At 39.4% G+C, this 21,644-nt stretch overlaps 1 protein-coding gene across 2 annotated transcripts in view; it reads left to right on the top strand.

Annotated features, from left to right (window-relative positions):
• LOC105481528 (p21 (RAC1) activated kinase 5) overlaps positions 1 to 21,644 on the top strand; it is a 301,595-nt gene that overhangs the window by 196,083 nt on the left and 83,868 nt on the right. The gene's annotated exons all lie outside the window — the stretch shown is intronic.

The following is a 21,644-nucleotide window of genomic DNA, read 5'->3' as shown; positions in this document are numbered from 1 at the left end:
TATATGTTTTATATGACCAAATAAATATGTGTATATATATACACACAAACATATACACACATATTTATTTGTCTTTATAGCTTTCAAATTTGTCTTTATAGCCTAAGAGAGAGCTATTGCAAATAAAAGCAAGTAATTTGAGTCCTAGAATAAGATATAATTTATCTTAAATATGTAGCTAGGAAATTTTTGGCAATAAATTTTCATAAAAGTAATTACATGTAAGCAGACAGCAGACCCAGAAAAATTTCAGTTACGCAAAGTTACTACAAAGAAAATCCAGGAATTGCAGTTTTCTTCTGCACTTCAGAATGATAAGAATTCCATAGACTATCAGGCAATTGCCCAAAAGTTCTCTATGGGAGTTAAACATCATTGAAAATTATAATGATATTATCCAGTGGATCACTCCAGAGTTTCATGATCTTTACAAAACTTGAGTTCAGATTCTTCCCTTGCTCATTATATTAGTAGATATCTGTGCTATTTGAATATGTTATTCTGTGTTAACATGAATACTGCATAAACTGTATTTGAATAATATGCAGAACAAAACTGAATGCATTTTTAAAGGGATGCAAAGAAAGAGTGGAGCTGATACATTATGGGAAATGCTTATGAAATATCACCTGACCTGACTAAATTAGAACTGTGAGTCCATTGTTCATGCATAGTGCTGGTCATTCTGTTCTGGTATTGAACATATGAGTCTGTTCTGCCCAAAGATTGATACAGAGTCTTATAATTCTGCATTTTGTGAGTTTGATTTTCTGGTAGAATTTCAAAACTTTTCAAACCAACTAAAATGTTAAGTACACACACACACACAAATGGATATTTGAGAAGATAAAGCTTTGGGAACAAAAGGAGGCTGTCATTTTAAACAGATATCAATTGATATTTATTAGAAACTGACTAACCAACTCTACTAGTTTGTATCTAGCAATATCCTACCGTTGAACATAATTTTCTCCCTAAGAGAAGGCTAACACTTAACTAATGATCATATAATAAGGTGGACCATATCTTTAAAAAGTTGGGATTAGAAAAAAATCTGCTTGTTTAGTTTCATTATTTTTCCTATATCCCAAGTTTTTACACAACCCAGAAAATGGAATGAGCAGTGTGCCCTGAAAAGTCTTCTACTATTTATCACCATGGTGAAGGAAAAATTCTCACATGAAACTAGGACTTATTTTCTTACCCTGGAGTATCATTATCATTATCATTGGATAAGAAACATTCTAGACAGAAGCAGAGTCTTAAAGAAACATTCTAGCTGAAGACCCAGGACATGCGCCGTCTTGTTAGAGTGTATGCATTATTTGGTCAGGACTAAGTGTCATTTACTTCACCATGGTTTTTCACTTGTCCAGATCCTAGCAGGTCCTGTTTGGGAGCAAAGAAAGAGGCTCTCGTCTTAGTGATAACACATCATGTTCAGTGGATGTGGATTTAGTAGAACCTTCGACTTCATTTCTTCCATCTCCTAGGTGGGCTGGCTCGTTATCCTTTCCTCTCTGACAATCATTCCCACTGAGAGTTGGAGCAAGATTTAGCAACTTCTAAGCTGCTAAACCTTGTGCTTCTCTTACTCACTAGCATGGGCTTTCCAGCCCTTGTGCCAAATGCATGAGCATTCAGTCCATATGAAATGAAAAGACTAAAATATTAGTTATAGACACGTAAATGTTCACTGGGTGATGACTGGAAGATACATCTCAAGTATAGAGCAGGTCCTGGATGTCTGCAAATGAGACTTCAGGCACAATTGTACCCCTCAGGGAAAAAATAAAATAAAAACAGACAAGGAGTGACAAAAACAAGATCCAGCTAGGTTGGATCTCACCCATAAAGATTAAGATTAATCAAATCCATTTAACTGAAGGACACCCAAAAAATCCAGCACCTCATACTAACACTAAACTCCCATAAAGCAAATCTTATCTTTCTCCAAATATGAGTATAAGTATTTCGCCACATATGAGTTCAGTTAACACCATTAGCAGACAGTAGACGATATTGGTGGTCAAACAGAATCCTGTGACTACCAGACTCTTACAATAAGTAAAAATTAAAAGGTTTAAGGGGCCAAACTATGTCATATAGTTTGTATGATCCAATTTTTCAGAAATGGCTTCTCTGGAAAAATCTTACAAGTCACCTAAGAATGACATATTATAAAGTATAGAGAATATATCTCAGAAGTCACAAAAGTCCTTGAAATAAGAAGTAATGAATAAATGGGCAGAAAAGACTGAATATAGTCATGCATGTTTAAAGCCATTTTGGCAAAATTATTTAAGTTAAATAGAACTAACCATTCTAGTTGGTTTGGTCAAAGTGTCCTTTAAATTGAGAAAGGAAAATAAGAAAAGAGATCATGACATAAAAACAGTCAGTGGAGGAAGTGTGTCACCCCGGATGTTGTGGAAAATACCAGTTCTTCAGTACTTGTCAGCAAGCTTCAGCAAGCTAGTTCCGAGTGGAAATCTGCCGTTGCCACCAACACTCTTCCTTGATTAGTTAGGATTTCAGCTGTTCCTGTTTAGAACCTCGTGCTTACCCATTGTCACGCTTACCAGGACATACCTCTCCTCTGTGTACACTTATTTAGGCCAGGGTTTCTCCAACCATACAGAAGATCAGAATCACCCAAAGAGTCTGATAAAACACAGATTGCTGGGCTCCATTCTCAGAGTTTGTGATTCAGTAGAACTGGGATGGGGCCCAAGAATTTGCATTTCTAATACGTTTCCAGGTGGTACTGATGCTGCTGGTCTGAGGACCACACTTTGAGAGCTTTGATTTAAGTAGTATAAAGGAATGTACCCACATAAGGTATAATCAATGTGAGTTTACACTGGCCGGGATTTCCAAACTGTCAGAAATTTAACCAGAAGCCACAAGTTAGCTTGTACTTGTGTCAAAAGTTTGTGTGCCCAAACTTTGGGGCTAGCCATGTAGGCCATGTAGGCTAGCCAACATAACCTGAACACCCGGAGGGGGAGGTTCCCTTTAAAACATTTGGCAAATATCATTGAGAAATTCCTTTAATATCTAATGTGATTCTGTCCATGAGAACATCATAAGCAATATTAGCAAAATCTGTGCTGAATTAGATGCATTACGTAAAGGGCAGGTTGAATGGTTATATTTGTTTGTGATTGCCCAGTAGTTCTCAAGCTTAGACTTTCATAAGAATTTCCTTGGGGGTGTATTATAGCTCACATTTTCAAGCCCCACCCTAGGGATTTTGATTCAGTATGTCTGGAGTGAGCCTGATAACTTGCTTTTCTAACACGCTCTCAGATGCTGCTGGTGCTGCTGATGGATAGACATACTTTAAGAACTGCTGTTCTAGGTGGACTAAAGCCACGACATAATGATCACCCTTTCCCTTTGTTACAGCCTAGAAATCATTTGAAATGCTAAAAAAAAAAAAAATAGAAGATAATATTTAAAAGCTTTTGTAGCTTCTACCTAAAATGAAAAAAGCATATCTTAACATTTGCTTCATATTTCTTTTTAATTTTCAAGTAGAATTATGTAAATAATGTTAAATAGCTTTATTTGGCATATCTGAATTTTATTAAGTGATGTCATAATGTATATAATCTCTAACTTACTTTTTTACCTAATATTATTTTGAGATAAATTCACACTGATGTGTAGAAAATGAGTTTATTTAAAAATTACTCTAGCTTTTTTTCAATCTATCCATTTCTCTACTAAGGGATATTGTCAAGTATTTGCTACTATAAATATTAATAATATTGTCATGGACATCTGTGTTTGTGTCTTCTTGGGCCTATGGTGAAAAGTTTTCTTGCAGTGGTTCTCAAAAGTGTGGTGTAAACCTATGGGGGTTCCTCAGACTCTTTTAGGGAGTCTACAAAATTAAAGTTTGCTTTTTTTACTCTCGTTTCCTGTGTATACAATGGAGAAGCTATATTACAAGTGATAATGTCATTGATTGATGGATGCTTAATGGATCGTGTGCTTTATATTCTTATGTTTTAAATTTTCTTGACTGGGCACAGTGGCTCATGCCTGTAATCCAGCACTCTGGGAGGCCAAAGCAAGATTGCTTAAGTTCAGGGGTTTCAGACCAGCCCAGGCAACATAGCAAGACCTCATCTCCACTAAAAAAAAAAAAAAAAAAAAAAAAAAAAATTAGTCAGGCAAGCTGGTGTGCACCTGTCATCCCAGCTACTCTAGAGACTAAGGTGGAAGGATCACTTGAGCCTAGGAGGTCAAAGCTACAGTGAGTCGTGATGGAACCGCTACACTCCAGCCTGCATAACAGAGCAAGACCCTGTCTCAAATAAATAAATATATTTATAAGTTTTAATATCTAATGCAGTGAATATTAATAGATATAACATAAACTAAGGTCTCTTTTAGGTCCTCAATAATTTTAAGAGGTTTTTGAGACAAAAAGGTTGAGAACGACTGTCTTGGAACTTATATTAAATGTGATTGTCTGTGACTTCTGCAACTTACCTTGCCCACACTACTGACTTTTTTGTTTTTTTAAATGAAAATAGAGACTTTTGTCTTTTTTAGTTGGCCAGAAATCTTCTAATCTCTACAACCTTTTCAAAAATTATTGAATACAATATTCCATCCCTTTTTGTGTATACTATATAATTTATCTGAACCAGCTGTTTTGAAGTTTTTTAAATTGTTAGATCCTTATTTACCATTCTTTTTCTAATTTTAGCCTTCAAAGCCTTCCTAACAATCTTCTTTTTATCTTTTAAAGATTGAAGAGTCACAGAGAAGACCAGTGCAAAACTGGCTCTGACTTAGTTTTCTTTGTCTTTGTAGTCTTCGGTATTTTATAATCTTTCAAAGCTGAGGTTCCGTCCCTTCCTTTTTTTATCGACTGCTGCTGACTACTGCTTTAAAAACCTCTCTATTCACAAAAGCAGGTAACATCAAGAGAGGTAAATCTTTAGGTCTGGCCAGCCCATTCTTGAAGATCACTGTTTCATTTTCTCTCCTGTCGTAATCTATGTTGAAAGCTCATCCAAGATGGAGTCTACTTTAATTACTCTGAAATTCTCTACCTTTCTCTATTTTTGTGATTCTCAATTTTGCATTGTGTTTAGAGCTATATCTTTTTTCTTAGTTTTATTTCCATGGGATTCTCTCTTTCCTTGAATAGTTTTTAAAATCTGCTTTCCCAAAATACAGGGCAACTATCTGACATTTTCTAGCAGTATTTCCCTTTGACCTAAGGTAACAGTTTTCCCAAAGGTTCCTCCTCAATTACACATAACTGATGTGCTCTTCCTTGTTACTCAGAGTTAAGCCAGAAGGAGTTATTTCTTTTAGTGTCTCCTTTACTTTCTGAGAGTTGCTGCCAAGCAGTTTAAACTGTTTCCAGATGTTTGCCATGCTCCTAGCTGAGTGAAGCTCCCAGCCATTCTGAGAGCTGGGGCTGCCCCCTCATGACTTTTCTGGCTCCCTTAACAGGTCTCTTCTTAAAGTTCATAGATTAGATTCCCCATTACTTTCCTATCCTCACAAATCAGTGTTTTTTGTTTGCTTGGTTTTTGTTTTTTGTTTTTTTTTACTCTCCCTTCTTTTAGACCTGTTTCTGCTAAAATATAATGTTGAGCCTAGAATCATCTTTTTTGCAACATGAAGTCCAATGCCTTCATGTTCACTGAGCTGGGTCACCACTTTTCATTTCTAAGTTCTCATCTAGGTGAACATCAGGACACTTCTAAGAGATAACAATGGAGCCAGGAGAAGATCTTGGAAAGAGATATATTCAAAGGAAGGAGGAAGAGCTAGTCCCAAGACCCTGTGGCAGGAACAAGCTTGAGGAGTTTAAAGGAAAAACAGATCATCTGTTGGGTAGAGCAGAGCACGATGGGTAGAGACGTGGGGGATACGGCCAGATGGACAAGTAGGGATTGGATGGCACGGGGGCACTTTTGGAAGCCACAGTCATGAGTCTGCTGTTTTGTGAAGCCTCTGTGCATGAAGGACACAGATCTCAGATGAAGAAATGGTCCTATTACAAAATGAATTAATTTATTTAAAGGTCAGACCCAATGTATAGTGTACCAAATATATTGATCTGATGTGTAATCCTGCAGGTGTTAGAAGTATATTAGTCAAATAGTTGTGAACAGCTGGGATGCCAGAAGTCCTTCCATTTTAATGATTATCAGAAGACATTTAATAAAAATACAAACCTTCTTAAAGAGGAAAGAGTGTATATGTTATAAAGATAGTTAATTTCACTGCTAAGCAAAATGTAATTATAAAATGAAACCCATTAGGCAGATTACCTATGTTTTAAAACCTCTCGTCAAAAATGTCACTTCAGAACTGCATTGAGTTCTTCAGAACCAGGGCCCTCAGCAGGAGGAGAGATTGCTGATCCTTTGCTAAAGTTGTTTATGTTATCTTTATACTTGCAAAACCAGTGAGGACAACGGACTTGGACACTCACATTTCTCTCAGTGCCTATTACTTCCTGGAATCCCTCATTCCAGTGTCAGTATGCCTTTTCAGCCCTCCCACCACCACAAAGACTGTGCAGTAGGAACATCACATGGGCCCCCATTTTCTCATTTGCCTAAATTCAGGAGATGTGGGCAAGGTACCTTGTTTCCAAATAAAAGAAGAAACCCAAAACCAAAGCCAGATTTATCATATTTCTTCATTTTTATGATCCCATCCAATCTGGAAACTTCAGCAAAGCAGTTTTTCATTGTATTAATGAGGTTATTATTTGATGTGTACCATGTCAACACACCATCTTTCCCCATAAATGTCTCTCTCTCACACCCCTTTAAAAGTAACAAACTACATCAGCCACTAATAAGAACCATCTTTGTTTCCATCAGTGTTTTGCAGTGTTTTACGTAAGTCACTTTAAGGTTTCCTTAAACTTTGAACAAACTTGAGCTCACATGGTCTAGTTGTTACTCTAAAAAACAAAAGCTGATGTTTTCAGAGAAGACAGTATCACCCCAGGGAATTTATCCCTGCAGGTAGCCACCTCTTCCTCCATTTGGCGGAGGCCAGTGTTAACCACACACCTCCAGGCGTCTTGGCAGGGCCATCCTGGTACCCAGTGTGACGGCTCTGTAATCACAAATGGGTGATGTCACAGCTGTCACACCTGCAGCTCCCTGGAACCAGCAGAGAATAACTGGACATTCATGGTCCATGATCTTGGCATTTGGAAGACAGCTCCTAGGCTCCCAACTAAAACTGGGTCACTGAGACCCTATGAATGAATGCTCTCAGTTACTCCCCATCAAGGAGTAACTGTAATCTGTTGCCAAGGATTATTAGAAAATAATCCTTCTAAATCCAAAGAAAAAAGGCATGTGACTCTCTGTGACTCCCACTCATGCTTGGAACTTGAAAGATTTAATCTCCTGCCACCCTCAAGACCAAGGTAAACACAAATTGAACGTACCATTTTAAAGCAATTGTCAGTTATAGGTTATATTGAAAACTTATTTACTACCAATTGGTGGTTAGATCTATTCCTGAAGCCCTCTTCTCATGGTTCAAAATGCTGTTCCCAGCATTCCTGCAGTGGCTGTGTTCCCCTACTGTAACTCCTGGGAGGAAGCGATAGAGAAGAACCCACACAGGGATTGCATATACTGAGGGGTCCTGTGAGTACCTCCACTTGAGTGTTTTAGCCCAACTCTACTCCCAGAGCGGAAGCTGGTGTGAAGGCAATGCAGGTGTCAAATCTATAGTAATCTCTAGTTTTTGTTGAAATCTCTTAGGCAACAGGCCTGACCAAAATCAAGAGTATGGTTACCAAACATCGGATAGTGTTTTACAGAGTACACAATATTTAAGATTTATTCTTTTGTGGCACTTATAATAACAAATAGTTTTAACCCAGTTGTACAGATAAGTCTTGACTGAGTATGATTGATTTGTTCAAATTCACCCAATTTCTAAGTTGAACCCAGGTATTTATTTATTTATTTAGAAACAGGGTCTCACTCTATCACCCAGGCTGAAGTGCAGTGACACGATCATAGCTCACTGCCACCCTTGTATTCCTGGGCTCAAGCAATCCTCCCACCTCAGCCTCCTGAGTGAGTAGCTAGAACCACATATGCACACCACCATCCCTGACTAATTTTTTATTTATTTTCTTATGAACACTGGGTCTGGCTATGTTGCCCAGGCTGGTCTTGAACTCCTGGCCTCAAGCAATCCTCTGGCCTTGGCTTTCCAAGTCAAGAACCCAGTTCTAATACCATAAACCCAGATGCATTTGGTTGCTACATACCCATTGTTTATAACTCCTGTGCTCTTCTTCCCTAAAGTGTTAATGATTACTTTGTGTATTCCCTCCCTCAAAGTATTTGCTTTCGAAATGAGGAGCATAGGAAAAAGACAATCATAATTCCAAAAAGAGAAACTTATATTGCAATATCAGACAGGTAAGTGGGATGGTGGTATTTTTGAGCAGGGGACATTTTCCAGTTTGCCTCAAGTAGCACAAGAAAGATTGATAGGCCTGGAGAATGTTGGCAAAAAAAAAAGACATAAGAGATATCACTTATTACTCACGGCCCCATGTAACACATGCTGTGTTCCATAGGTGCTTCACATACACCATCTCTGTAGACTAAATTATTAAACTCGATTTTTTGGCTGGGCATGGTGGCTCATGCCTGTAATCCCAGCACTTTAAAGGCCAAGGCGGGTGGATCACTTGAGGCCACGAGTTCAAGACCAGCCTGGCCAACATGGGGAAACCCTGTCTCTACTAAAAATACAAAAAATAATGGGACATGGTGGCATGCACCTGTAATCCCAGCTACTCTGGAGGCTGAGGCATGAGAACCACTTGAACCTGGGAGGCGGAGGCTGCAGTGAGCAGAGATCACGCCACTGCAATCCAGCCTGAGTAATGGAGTGACACCCTGTCTCAAATACTAAATAAATAAACTCAATTTTTCATTCTTCTCACCACAGCCTCATAAAGGGCTGAGTTCTTCCCCACCCCTTGAATTTGCATGTGACTTGCATGGCCAATGGGGTGATGTAAACAGACTTCTAATGGACAGCTAAGATTTCCCTCTGTGCTTATGCCAACATCATAAGAATATGCCTTAGATGACAGACTGCCTGCATCTCTGAAACTTGAAGCAGAGCCACCCAGCCCAACCTCATTGTATGAACCTGAGTGTGGGTGGTTTGTTGTGCAGCCTTATAGGACAACTGACTGATACACTATCTTACTTAGCCCCATACCAGCCTTTTCAATTAAAGAGTAGTAACTCCATCTTTTGGGTAAGGAAAGCAAGTCTTAGAAAGGTTAAAGGATTTGTTGAAGATCCCACTTCTGTAACTGGAAAGGCCCAGGACTCAAACTTTAGACCTATCTGACTCCAAGACCCGTGCTTATAATCACCACACCACTGTGCCTCCTGGTAATAAGTATGTTTGGGCATGAAAAACTGTTATATGCATAAATGATGCTAAGTCAGAAAACAAAATTGCTTCCTTCTTACCTTTTCACCTTGCAGATTGTGTAACTGAGACTCAGGTAGGCACAGTGGTTTTTCCTAAGACCGCAGAGCACATCAATGTCAGACATTATTTCTGTGGTTAAGGAATGCTTTTGATTTGATCATGTAGAAATTCCAGATTTAGCCCATGAGCTCTCCCTTGAGAATCTGAAAAGGACATCATTATAAACACCTACCTGACTATGATTCCCTATCATTACTGCCATATGACTTTATTTTTCAGTTGTAGAGTACTCAGAGAGCTTTACGGAGTCTTTCATTATACATGTAATCCATGCAGTCTTCTCAAGTGAATTAGGCAGAATATTTAAATAGGAAATGTCAATGAAATCATACAATGAGAAGCAAATGAGTGAACTTTCAAATGTGTGCCGCTCACTCCTGCTCCACTATGACCTCGATGCTCCCTGAGCTCATCATATTTTAGGTCAAACAGCGCACCCTCCAGATCACAAGCGTGTCTCCAGAACTGTGTTGGTTTCCCATAGAGTGGACCTCTCTGAACTCCTGACAGCTGAACTCATCAAATAAGGACAGCTGTGCTTTGATAGATGGGAAATTCTATGTAATGTGAAATGATATTTTCGGGGACATCTTCTTTTCCCCAGCTCTTCTCTCCCAGCAGTAGTGACCTAACTGAAAATAATCCTTCTAAATGAAAAGAGAAAAGGCATGTGGCTCTCTGTGACTCCCACTCATGCTTGGAACTTGAAAGATTTAATTTTATCTCTCATTTAGCATCATATAGAAATTGGGACAGTAAGATGGCAGCTAGAGGCTGCTTTAGTGGAACTATCAAATCCTATCCTTTTTAATGTTTTATTGTGTAATTTTAAGTGGAAGCATTATGCTGCCAACTTTATACTGATGATAAATCTATCACTTTAAAATCATTTCCAAGCAGCACATCATTATCTAATTGATTGGCTGCTACTACTGTTACCGTTAAGATTAAAGCCTGCCCAAGAAGGTACCTAAGTGTTTGCTGGAATCACTGAATCCATCACCTGTTGAGAATCTTCCTATCAGCTTTCTATTACTGTATGACAATTACCACTAAGTTAATGGCTTCAAAGAACGCATATTTATTATCACAGTTTCTCTGAGTTCAGATTCTAGGCATGGCTTAACAGGATCTTCTTGCTCAAGGTTTCACAAGGCTGCAATTAGGGGGCCAGCTGGGCTTCATTCCCATCTGGAGGCTCAAATGGGGAAGAATCCACTTCCAAGCTTATTTAGTCAGAATTCTGTGGGCAGAATTCTTTTCTTTGCAGCTGCAGAATGCGTGACAGCTTGCTTCTTCAAAGCTAGCAGGAAAGCAAGAGCTAGTCTGCTTGGGATATATATATATATATATATATATATATATATATATATATATATATATATATCTCATAATGTACTCACAGAAGTGATATCCCATCAGCGTTGCCATATAATGCAAGGTAACCATGAGAGTGACATCCCATCACCTTTGCCATGTAACATAACACAGAAGGCACAGCCTGTTACCTTTGCTGTATTCTATTGGTTAGAAGCAAGCCACAGATCCTGCCTATACTCATGGAGAGGGGATAATCAAATGATCACTAGGAGGTGGGAAACATTGAGGGGTCACCCTAGGGTCTATCTACCCTGGTTCCCAATGTCATTCCCACATGCAAAATACATTCATCCAAGCCCAAGATCCCAAAATCTCATCCCATTGCAGCATCATCCCAAAGTCCAAACTCTCATCATCTAAATTGTGATTAGGTATTGATGGAGTGCTTGGGAGTCATCTATTAAATGTAGCTGCTGGGGCACAATTCCTCTCCATCCATGGACCTATGAAGCTAAAGAGACAAATTATATGCCCCCAGCCTTTCCAACATATAATGGCGGGACAGCGCAGGATAACAGGTGTAAAAATTCTGGTTCAAAATGGGGGCGGGGGAGGGCAAGCAGGTGGAAGGTAGAAAGGAATTACCGGTCCGTGGCTCTTCTGAAATCCAGCCAGGCAAATGTTAGGAGTTCTCTGATTACATTTCAAGGCTTGGGAATGGCCCTCTGTGGCTTAGGCTCCATCCTCAGGGTTCTTGGTTCTGCCCTTCTTTTTCATGAAAGGCAGCACATGTTTGCATCCTGAGTAGTTTTATCAGCATGCTTTCCAATGCTAGTAGAATGGGAAGGGTCTGAAAGCCTCCTTTATTTCATACTCTTTTTGTCCCTTTCAGGCCAAGTGGTCAGTATTCCTGATGAAACAATTTCTTAAGAACTTTGTAGAGTTTGTATGGATTCACTGCAGTTCATTCCACTAGGTGAAGCCATATCCACAGATATTTTAAAGATAAACCTCCCTATTCCTTGGCCTCCTTCTGAGATGACTGAGGGACAATGCCTATATGCTTCCTTGAGGTTTTCTGGCTCGATTAAGAAGATCTATAGGGCAAACCCTTAATTTCTTAAATGAGCCTTTCATATAGCTGCATACTTTTGTCTTCTGATCTTTCTAAGTTTCTAAGAAAGAGCTGTACAGTCACACTCAGACTTTTCCCTAGTGCATGCTCTCCTGAGAGTGAATCTCTTCATTTTAGCATCTGTGCCATCTAGAGATCATCGGAATTTTTTACATTGTCAGATTCTGATTCGGTTTTTTAAGAAAAATTGTCCTCCCAATTTTCCTCTTTCCTCACACATTTTACTATAAGCAGAAAGAAGAAACCAGGGGGTTCCTTCAACACTTCTTAGAAATCTTTATACAGCCAAGTTTATCACTTTCAATTCTGCTTTCCAGATAACCTCAGGAGACTATTTCACCAAACTTTACATTACAAAAAATTCTCCTTCCTCCTTCCTTCAGTTTCCAATGAGTGTTCCTCACTTTTGAGCCTTCACCATCAGCATCCTCAAAGTCCAGATTTCTGCTCTGAGTCTGTTCATGTCATTTAGGCTTTTTCTACCATATTCCTCAAAATTCCCCCAGCCTTCACCCACCTGGTTACGAAACCCCTTCCACATTGTTATGGATTGAATTGTGTCCCTCCCAAACGTTTATGCTGAGGTGTTAACCCCCAATGTGACTTTGTTTAAAGATACGGACTTTAGAGAAGTAATTAAGGTTATGTGAGGTTCACAAGGGTAGGACCCTAATCCAATAGGGCTGGTGCCTTTATTAAAAAAGGAAGAGCTCAGTCATGATGGCTCACACCTGTAATCCCAGCGCTTTGAGGGGCCAAGGCAAGAGGATCACTTGGGTCCAGCAGTTCAAGACCAGGCTGAACAACATAGCAAGACCCTGTGTGTATTTTTTAAAAATTAAAAAAGAAAAAAAAGAGGAGGAGGAAGAGACACCAAAGGTGCCCACCCAGAGAAAAGGCTATGTGAGGATATAGGTAAGAAGGCAGCCACCCCAGTCTGTGTTATTTTGTTATAGCAGCCCAAGCAAACTAATACTCACATTTTTAGTAGTTCCCCACTTCCAGGTATCAAAAGCTATATTAGTTTTCTATTGCTATGTAACACATTACCATAAATGTAACAGCTGAAAACAACACACATTTGTTAATATCCTTGCAGTTTCTATGGGTCAGGAGTCTGGCACAGCTTCACTGACTCCTCAGGTCTCAGGATGCTGAAATTCAGGTTTCAGCTTGGCTACATTCTCCACTGCCTTCCCATCCAGAGGCTTGACAGGGCAAGAATTCACTTAGCAAAATTCATTTCCTTGCAGCTCTGAGGGAATGGGGTACTGAGGCCAGAAAGGAGAAGAAGCCTGGTTTGTTGATGAACAGGCAACCCCATAGGCAAGCAGGCTCAGTTGTGTCAGGGATGCTCTGAGACCATGTGGAGCACACCTCACAAGTAGCCCAGCAAGGAGCAAGGAAGCTGGGACATCTACCCACCAACTCCAAGCTTTCTTGGTTGTGGGTTGCTCCCAGGAGTTAATTCCCTGACAACTCCACACTTGGTCGTGCATTCCCCAACAGCCAGAGGACACCTTGTGGTAGAGAGACTCAGGGAACCTTCAGCATGGATAGGAAATGTCTGCAGGTGGCCTCTGGGGTGGACTGAGGGGATAAACGCACGACACCGGTGGCAACTGCTATCAGTATAATATCAACTTTCATTTCCTTAACAGATGTTTATTGTGCACCTACTATGTTCTGAGAGAAAAAACAACAGTATTTGGTCTTCATCTCCATAGCGTGCACAGTCTAGTGAGGGAGAAAGAATTGTAAAGACAAATGAAAACATAATGTTATAACAGAAGTGTACATATTTTGTTATGAAAGCTTTGAGAACAAAATGACTATACTTCCTAGAAAGTTTTGAGAAGATATCACTTTGGATTTTATGGAAGAGTATAATCTTATATTCATACCTAATGAATGAATACTCCTATGTAAACCAATAGTAACTTTACAAAGAGGCAATGACAATGTATTGCTTAAGAGCCCTCTGGAGCCAAACCGTCCAAGAAAAATTAAAAATCTTGATTCTTCATATTCCGGCTATATGACCTAGCGCAAGTTACTTAACCTCTGTGAGCTTCTGTTTCCTCATCTGTTAAAAGTGGATATAACAGTACTACCTCACAGGGCTGGAGTAAGGATTGAATAACTTAATACATTAAAACATTAGCAGTCAAGAAATAAAAAATGAATCAAAGCAAATGGTCATATGTACAAAGTATAATGAAAATTCCCTTTTTAAAGAGGAGAACAATATTTTGAGTTTTTCTCTCTCAATTAATAAAACAAAAAACGTACATGTCTGTCTTCATCATTTTAGGAATATTGTTTGGAATAATTTATATGTTACTCTCTAAACCATACAAGTGTGAGTTCTTAGAGTTCTTATAAATTTGAATGGAAAGGCCAGGCGCAATGGCTCATGCCTGTAATCCCAGCACTTTGGGAGGCATGAGGCAGGAGGATCACTTGAGGTCAGGGGTTCGAGACCAGCCAGGCCAACATGGTGAAACCCTGTCTCTACTAAATTTACAAAAACTACCCAGGGGTGGTGGCGAGCACCTGCAATCCCAGCTACTTGGGAGACTGAGGCAGGAGAATCACTTGAACCTGGGAGGCAGAGGTTGCAGTAAGCAGAGATCGTGCCACTGCACTCCAGCCTGAGTGAAAGAGCAAGACTCCATTTAAAAAAAAAGAAAAAACATTGAATGGAAAAATACCCCAGATCTCTTTCACTCGTGGGTGCATTCAAGTGTGAAGTTTCTAAGGGCAGGCTTCCAGTGCTATCTTTCCCCTGAAACCTGCAGGCTGCTGCAGTGCTGCAGGCCATTGCTCCCACCTAGGAGCAGGAGGCAGAGCAATGACTGCTTGCAGCAGCATCTGACATCAGCAGCCCTCACCTCCCGCCTCATGGGTCAGCAGCATCTTTGCATGTGAGTTGTGAGGCTGGAAACCTCATTGGCTGGAAACCACAAGCCAAGTTCACTTTCTGAAGTCTGTAGGTGTGGGGAAAAGGAGCACTTTTTAAACAACACTAAGGAGAGGTGCATGAGGAAATAGCTTTCTTCAAATCTCCATGTCCTAAAGCCAGATCTCACTTAGGTTAGAGCAGAAAGCTGGAGAAACAGCTGAATGTGATAAACCTTCTCTAGAAATGAAACCCTGTGGTATGTTTAGCAGATATTTTTATCTATAGAAGAAAATGTGCTTCCTTTGAGAGTTATTTCTAAAAACCTTTCATTTTTATGTTTTCACCACTTGAGAGCACTAAGTATTCATCATAGGCAGCTGAGCAAAATTAGAAAACTACGGAGAAAAAATAAAGACCGGTCATTTTTTTTGAATTTTGAATTTTGATGTATTTCTTGCACCATTTTAACACAGACACATGTGCGTACACATACACGGAAGAATGAGATTGTTGACTATATTTACGCAGTTTTGATTTCATTTTTTCACCAAATTTCAGGGGTTACCAAAGTTTCTTGGTTCTCAGTAACTTGTCACAGCACCTCCTAGAAAAATAAATAAATAAAAATAAAAGCCATTCCATTTATTAGGTAATTCAGTCCAAACTGTATGTCATAACAACAAATACATGTAAATTGCAATTTGTAAAATACTTATATTTCATTCTGAAACACGTGTGAAATGTGCAGGCCTGCTGGACACTGCCTCACTTCTCCAACCTTGGAACCAGGCTGGATACCACACCCTCACCCTCATTTCCTGTTCCACATTGATTTTCACACAGGACTTTCTGTTTGTTTTAGGTCATGGCAACTGCCAGATACACCACTTTACATTTGATGTCATCAAAATACATGTAGCATAATCTAATGTTGAAAGATGCACTAGTAATTTAGAAGGTATCTGACAAGTTAAATGTTGTTTCCTTCAAAATTTTAAAATAGTCTGCCACACCATTGTGAGTTTGCTTCAGTTCCCTGGGTTACCTTGGCATATAGTTTGGGAACTACGAACTTAGTCTCATTACACTGACTGCAAGATTATTTTTATTATTTTTTTTTCTCTTTCTGTTTTTGTTTGTTTGGGGTTTGCAATATTATTTTTAGTGGCCACATTAGAATTCTACAGATGTGTCATAATTTTAAAACCCTCTTATGGTTGGAAATTTATGTTGATTGTTAGTTTATTTTTTATTGATAATTTCATCGTCTTCAAATGGGTAAGAAACTCCATTCTTTTATGTAAAGGTAGAGTCTTTGAATCCACAATTACTACCCATAGTTATTTGGCCTATTTATATTCTTACCTTGCAGTTTCAGAGCCCAGTTAGCCCAATTAGCTGGTGGCACCTGCAGTCTTGAATGCTATGATTATCCACCTTCTAAATCCTATGATCTTCATGGTTTTGTCACTGATTTGATTTGGGGAACAATGAGCCTAAAACAGGAAACTACTTTTTAACCCATCAGCTGTGCTTCAGATTTTCAAGTTAATGAATAAAAATAAAGCCAAGGAATTGACAAGCCTATAAATTGTCAGCAACCAGAGAGAAATTAAACCTAGGAGAACACAGGGAAGAAATGAAGACAGAGCCAGGCACAGTGGCATGTACCTGTAGTTCCAGCTACTGGGGAATCTAAAGCAGGAGGATCATTTGAGCTCAGGAGTTCAAGGCTGCAGTGAGCTAGCATGGTGCCTGTGAATAGCCACCGTACTCCAGCCTGAGAAACATAGAAAGACCCTGTCCCTAAGAAAAAGAAAAGCAAAATATATGAACACAAATAAAAATCATTGTGAAATTCAAAAAAGTCTTACTTTTGGTGACTTCATACCAAAAACGTGGGCACAGCACTGTGTCCTACACCATCCGTGGGTACGGTGCAGCGAGGGAAGATGTCAGGGGAATACCCAGGACGGTGCATAGCTTCTTGGCACAGTGTTGTAGAGTGGTTCATATTTGAAATTAGCTCTTCAATTAAGGGTAGATCCTCGATGGATTATTATTCCATTAGCTTTAAGCTAGCACGAATCAAGTCAAATGAGAGGGCATCGGGGGAGAGAGTGAGAACATCAGGATAAAGGAGTTCTCATCAAATATAAGGAGATGGTGTTGAAGCTAGAGCTTATGAAGGTGGTGGAGGTCATTGATGGTGGAGGAAGAAGTGGTTTGGAGGTGATGGAGGTGGTTGAAGGTTGTGGAAGTGGTGGTGGAAGCTGTGGAGACAGTGATGTCAGTGGAGATGGTTGGTGGATGTGGTGGTGGCAGTGGTGGTAGTGGTAGTAATAATACTTTTTTAACCTTCATGAAAGGCTACTTGTAGATGTAAATGGCCCACATCTATTTTATGCCCAGTTATAAAGTTCCGTTGCCCACAAACCAATGTGAAGAATCCTTACGCAATTGCTTATAACAGATTCATTGTTTGTTTGTTTGTTTGTTTGCTTCTGTGAGATGCGAACTCACTTTAGGATACAGGACTGGGACTCATAGTTAGTGACATATTTGAATACATATTACCTCATTTAAGCCCCTGTGAGGTAGGTATTATCCTTATTTTATAGACTGGGTGATCTGAGGCTCAGAGAACCCAAAGGACTCACCAGTAGTCACACAACTGTCAAATGGCAGAGCTGAGGCATGCTCCACCCAGCTCAGGAGACTCCAGAGCCAGGGCCTTGCCACAAAGCACAAAGTTGTGTTTGAGATGGCTGTGAGTTGTCAAGGGTATAATGGGAACACTAGCACATTATAAGAGAGAGAGGTAAGGAGAAAACATGAACCTTAATTTCAAGAAAACAGATAAGTTGGAAGAAATTCAGTTGCCTTTATCTCTATAATATTTCTACCCCATCCTGGACATGGCATACAAATCTTCCTAGAAGCACCTTCCAAGTGTTCAAATTCTACTGTTTTCTAAGGTACTCACCATATCAATACCTTTGTTAGGTATTCAACGTTCAATTTGTTCAGCATTTTTGAATACCCAGCATGGGCTAGGCATGATGTCAGTGTTTGCTGGGGTGTGAAATTGAGTATGTCAGTGACTGAGATATTGATAACCAGGAGAGGCTAAAATTTCTATAGGACTGGACAAAAGTTGCATTTTCTGATACATTTCTCCTATGCCTTACTTATTTTTATACCAAAAACTGTTTCTGCCAAATTTTGAGAGAAATATGTTTAAGTCTCTCTCTAGAATTGTGATTTTTCCTATGTTTTTCTTACGGTATTTTATTGTCTAATATTGGGCTTCATATTCAGCATTGGATTAAAATTGTCTTGACTACAAGACATACCATGACCCTAAAGTGAAATTGCTGGATCATAAAGCATTTGTACCATTGAATTTAGTAAGTACTGACAGATGGCTCTCCAGAATGACGGTACCAGTGTACTCCCCATCAGTAAAGCACAAGGTTGCACATCTTACATCTTCACCATGCCCTGGTATTATACACTGAATATTTGCAGGTCTAAGGAGGATTTCATTGTGGTTTTTATTTCCTTTCTCTTTTCACTATTGTGTTTGAGCATCTCTTCATATCTTGTTAACTGTTGGACCATTCATTTGGTGAATTGCCTATTCAAATCCTTTGTCAACTTTCCTGTTGTTTTGCAAGAATTCTTTCATTAGTAAGAGTTTCTTTAATCACTTCACTTTAAGTGCCCCCTTGTCTTATACTTTCAAACCTGATTTCTTTTTGTTTCTATCTATCTTAGTCTAATACTGTACTTTTATTTGGGTATCTGTAAGTATTTTCTTATAAACAGCATATTGTTGTTTAGTTTTATGTTGTTTTGTCTTTATTCAATCTGACAGTTATTGGAATAATTTGGTACATTTATATTTAGTATCATAACTCATCCATTTGATTTCATTTCTTCCATATTACTTAATGCTTTATTTAATGTACATTTTTATTTTTTCCTCTTCCTTATTTCTTGCTGATTTGATCATGTTGCTTTTCATTCTGTTCTTCTCCTTTATTAACTTGGAGTTTCCACTTTTCCATTCCACTAATGGATTCTCCCCTTTCTGTGCTCTTATGATCAGATACTTTCCTTTTTTACTATATTTTTAAACAAACTCCCAACTAACTCCCCCAATAATATTAACTTATCTCTCCCCACAAAATGCAATATGTCCTCCCTATTTCTGATTCCAATAAGATGAGACAATTAGAAAAATGTCATCCATTCGTCTTCTTCCCTTTCTCCACTCCTTGTGACAAACAGACTTTGAAAAACTTTTATTTCCCTCCCTCCTAGATGTTGATGAACTCATTTTATACGTACAGCACTAAACTATTATTAGAATTTTCTGTACATTATGTTTTAAGAGCCCTTATTTAGCAGTTTTATAATGCATCATTCCTAGACAGTCTTACTTATCCACTCAGAATTAATTCAATAAAGAGAGAGAGAAACAGAGAGAGAGAGAAACAGACTGAGTGCACACCAGATGTGTTGCTTAACACAGCTGTCCCCAACCTTTCTGGCACCAGGGACCGGTTTTGTGGAAGACAGTTTTTCCACAGACAGGGGTGGGGATGGTTTCAGGATGGAAGTGTTCCACCTCAGATAATCAGGCATTAGAGTCTCATAAGGAGCGCACAACCTAGATCCCTCACATGATTGGTTCACCATAGGGTTTGCAACCCTATGAGAATCTAATGTTGCTGCTGATCTGACAAGAGGCAGAGCTCAGCTGGTAATGCCCACCCGCCTGCCACTCACCTCCTGCTGTGCGCCCTGCTTCCCAACAGTCAGCAGGCACTCCAGGTATGAGTCTGCGACCCAGGGGTTGGACATCCCTGAATTAACAGGTGTTCCCCTCCACCTCATATTTACTTCATCTTGAGGTCAATGTCTAGATTAGCACTATTCCGTAGAACTTTCTGTGATAATGTAAATGTCCACTAGGGTAGCCACCAGACACATGGAGATATGGAGCTCTGGAAATATGATGAGGATGACTCAGAATTGAATTTTTGATTTGATTTGATTTTAATTTAAATAGTCACATCTGTCTAGTGGGTACCATATTGAAAGGGAAGATCTAGATCATCTGTTATTTGGATATAGTCTTCACTGGCATTACCTCTAAAATGGTTAGAGATAATTGTAATATATGATCATGATTTGCTTTCTTAAGTCTAACATATAATCATGTATATATTTCTTTTGGTTTTGCTGATAAGTGAATATATTGTGGTTGAGTATAGGTTTCTCAGTCCTTTCCTCTCAGGTAGGGCTTCCCAGAAGAAGAACCTCAGACCAGGGTTCCTCTACAAGGGACTTACTGAGGGAGATGTCTCAGGAGGTACCCATGACAGAGTAAGGTAGGCAGGACAGTGCCGAAGAATATTATGGACAGAGCTGTGATTTCAGTTCCAGTCTAACCTGAGCCTGAGACCATGGGAGCTCTGGAGTATCAATGGCACCATGGGGTTGTCTCACCTGGAGATAGCAATTCTGACTTTTATTACCATTTTTCAATAAGTCATTGGCTGAGACCACCCCCAAAGAAGGGCATAACACCCCAGGCCCTGTGCATGAGGCTGTGAGCACTTTCTGGATAACTGTGGGCCATTCTCAGGAGGCGTGGCCTGCCATTGCCCGTCAGCCACCACACTCAGACCTAAGTCAACTGCAGGACTGTACTTACTCAAACTTCAGGTTTTTAGATAATAAGCCCATTAGTATTCTCATTCTTTCTTGGAAGTATATAATAGTTTTTTTCATTCTTAAGAATTAAAGAATTTTCTAGGATATGCCTATGTAAGTATTTTTTATTTTTTTTCAAATCGGCCCATTAATATTCTCTCTTTCCTGGAAATATGTAAGAGACTGTTTTTATTCTAAGAGTGAAAAATTTTTCAGGACATGCCTAGGTGTGTCTTTTTTTTTTTTTTTTTTTTTTTTTAAATCAGTCCTGCCCTGAACCTAATGACATTTTTTTAAACTGCCTATTCAGGTCCTTAGCTCAGGGAAATTATCGTCCATTATTTGTTAAATTATGCCCGCCATCTGTTCCTTTTTATTCTTCTGACACTTCCTTATTTTGCATGTTAAGTCTCTTTTTCCCCTGTGACTTTCCTTTCTTTGTATTTTTGCATAGGTTTTGAGACATCTCTTCTACTTGTCAGTCTCAACCTCATGTCTCAGCAGTGACCATCTTCTCCTTCAATCCATGCTTTGAATTGCCTACTTCCAGACATTCTCTTTTGTGTCATGCTTGAATCAACAGAGATGCTCTTGTTGCTTTTTACATTCAAGTTGTCATCTGTCTCTTCCAGTAGCTCTGTTTTGTTGGGCATGGTTTAATCTGTTCTGAGCCATTGTCCTCTCTCTCTCTCTCTCTCTCTCTCTCTCTCTCTCTCTCTCTCTGGGTGCTGGATATCTTTGGTTATAATATATTAATATACATTTTTTCTGGCTACTTTCTTTCTCTGTGTGGTAGTAGTCCCATGATTAGAGGAAGACAAAGTGGAAACTACACCTGGGGACTGATGGCATGATGCAGGCAGACTGTCAATTCCCCATTGAGATGCATGGAGGAAGTCCCTCTTTTCCTCCATCATCTCTCAGACTCTCCCAGCCTCCAGGGCAGCGACTCTGTATAGCTTCTAAGCACCACCTCTGCAGAGCTGGGAAATCCATGCTGCCATAGTTCAC

Source organism: Macaca nemestrina, chromosome 15 (genome assembly GCF_043159975.1).
Source record: "Macaca nemestrina isolate mMacNem1 chromosome 15, mMacNem.hap1, whole genome shotgun sequence".
NCBI lineage: Eukaryota > Metazoa > Chordata > Mammalia > Primates > Cercopithecidae > Macaca > Macaca nemestrina.
This window is presented reverse-complemented; position numbering and strand designations above follow the sequence as displayed.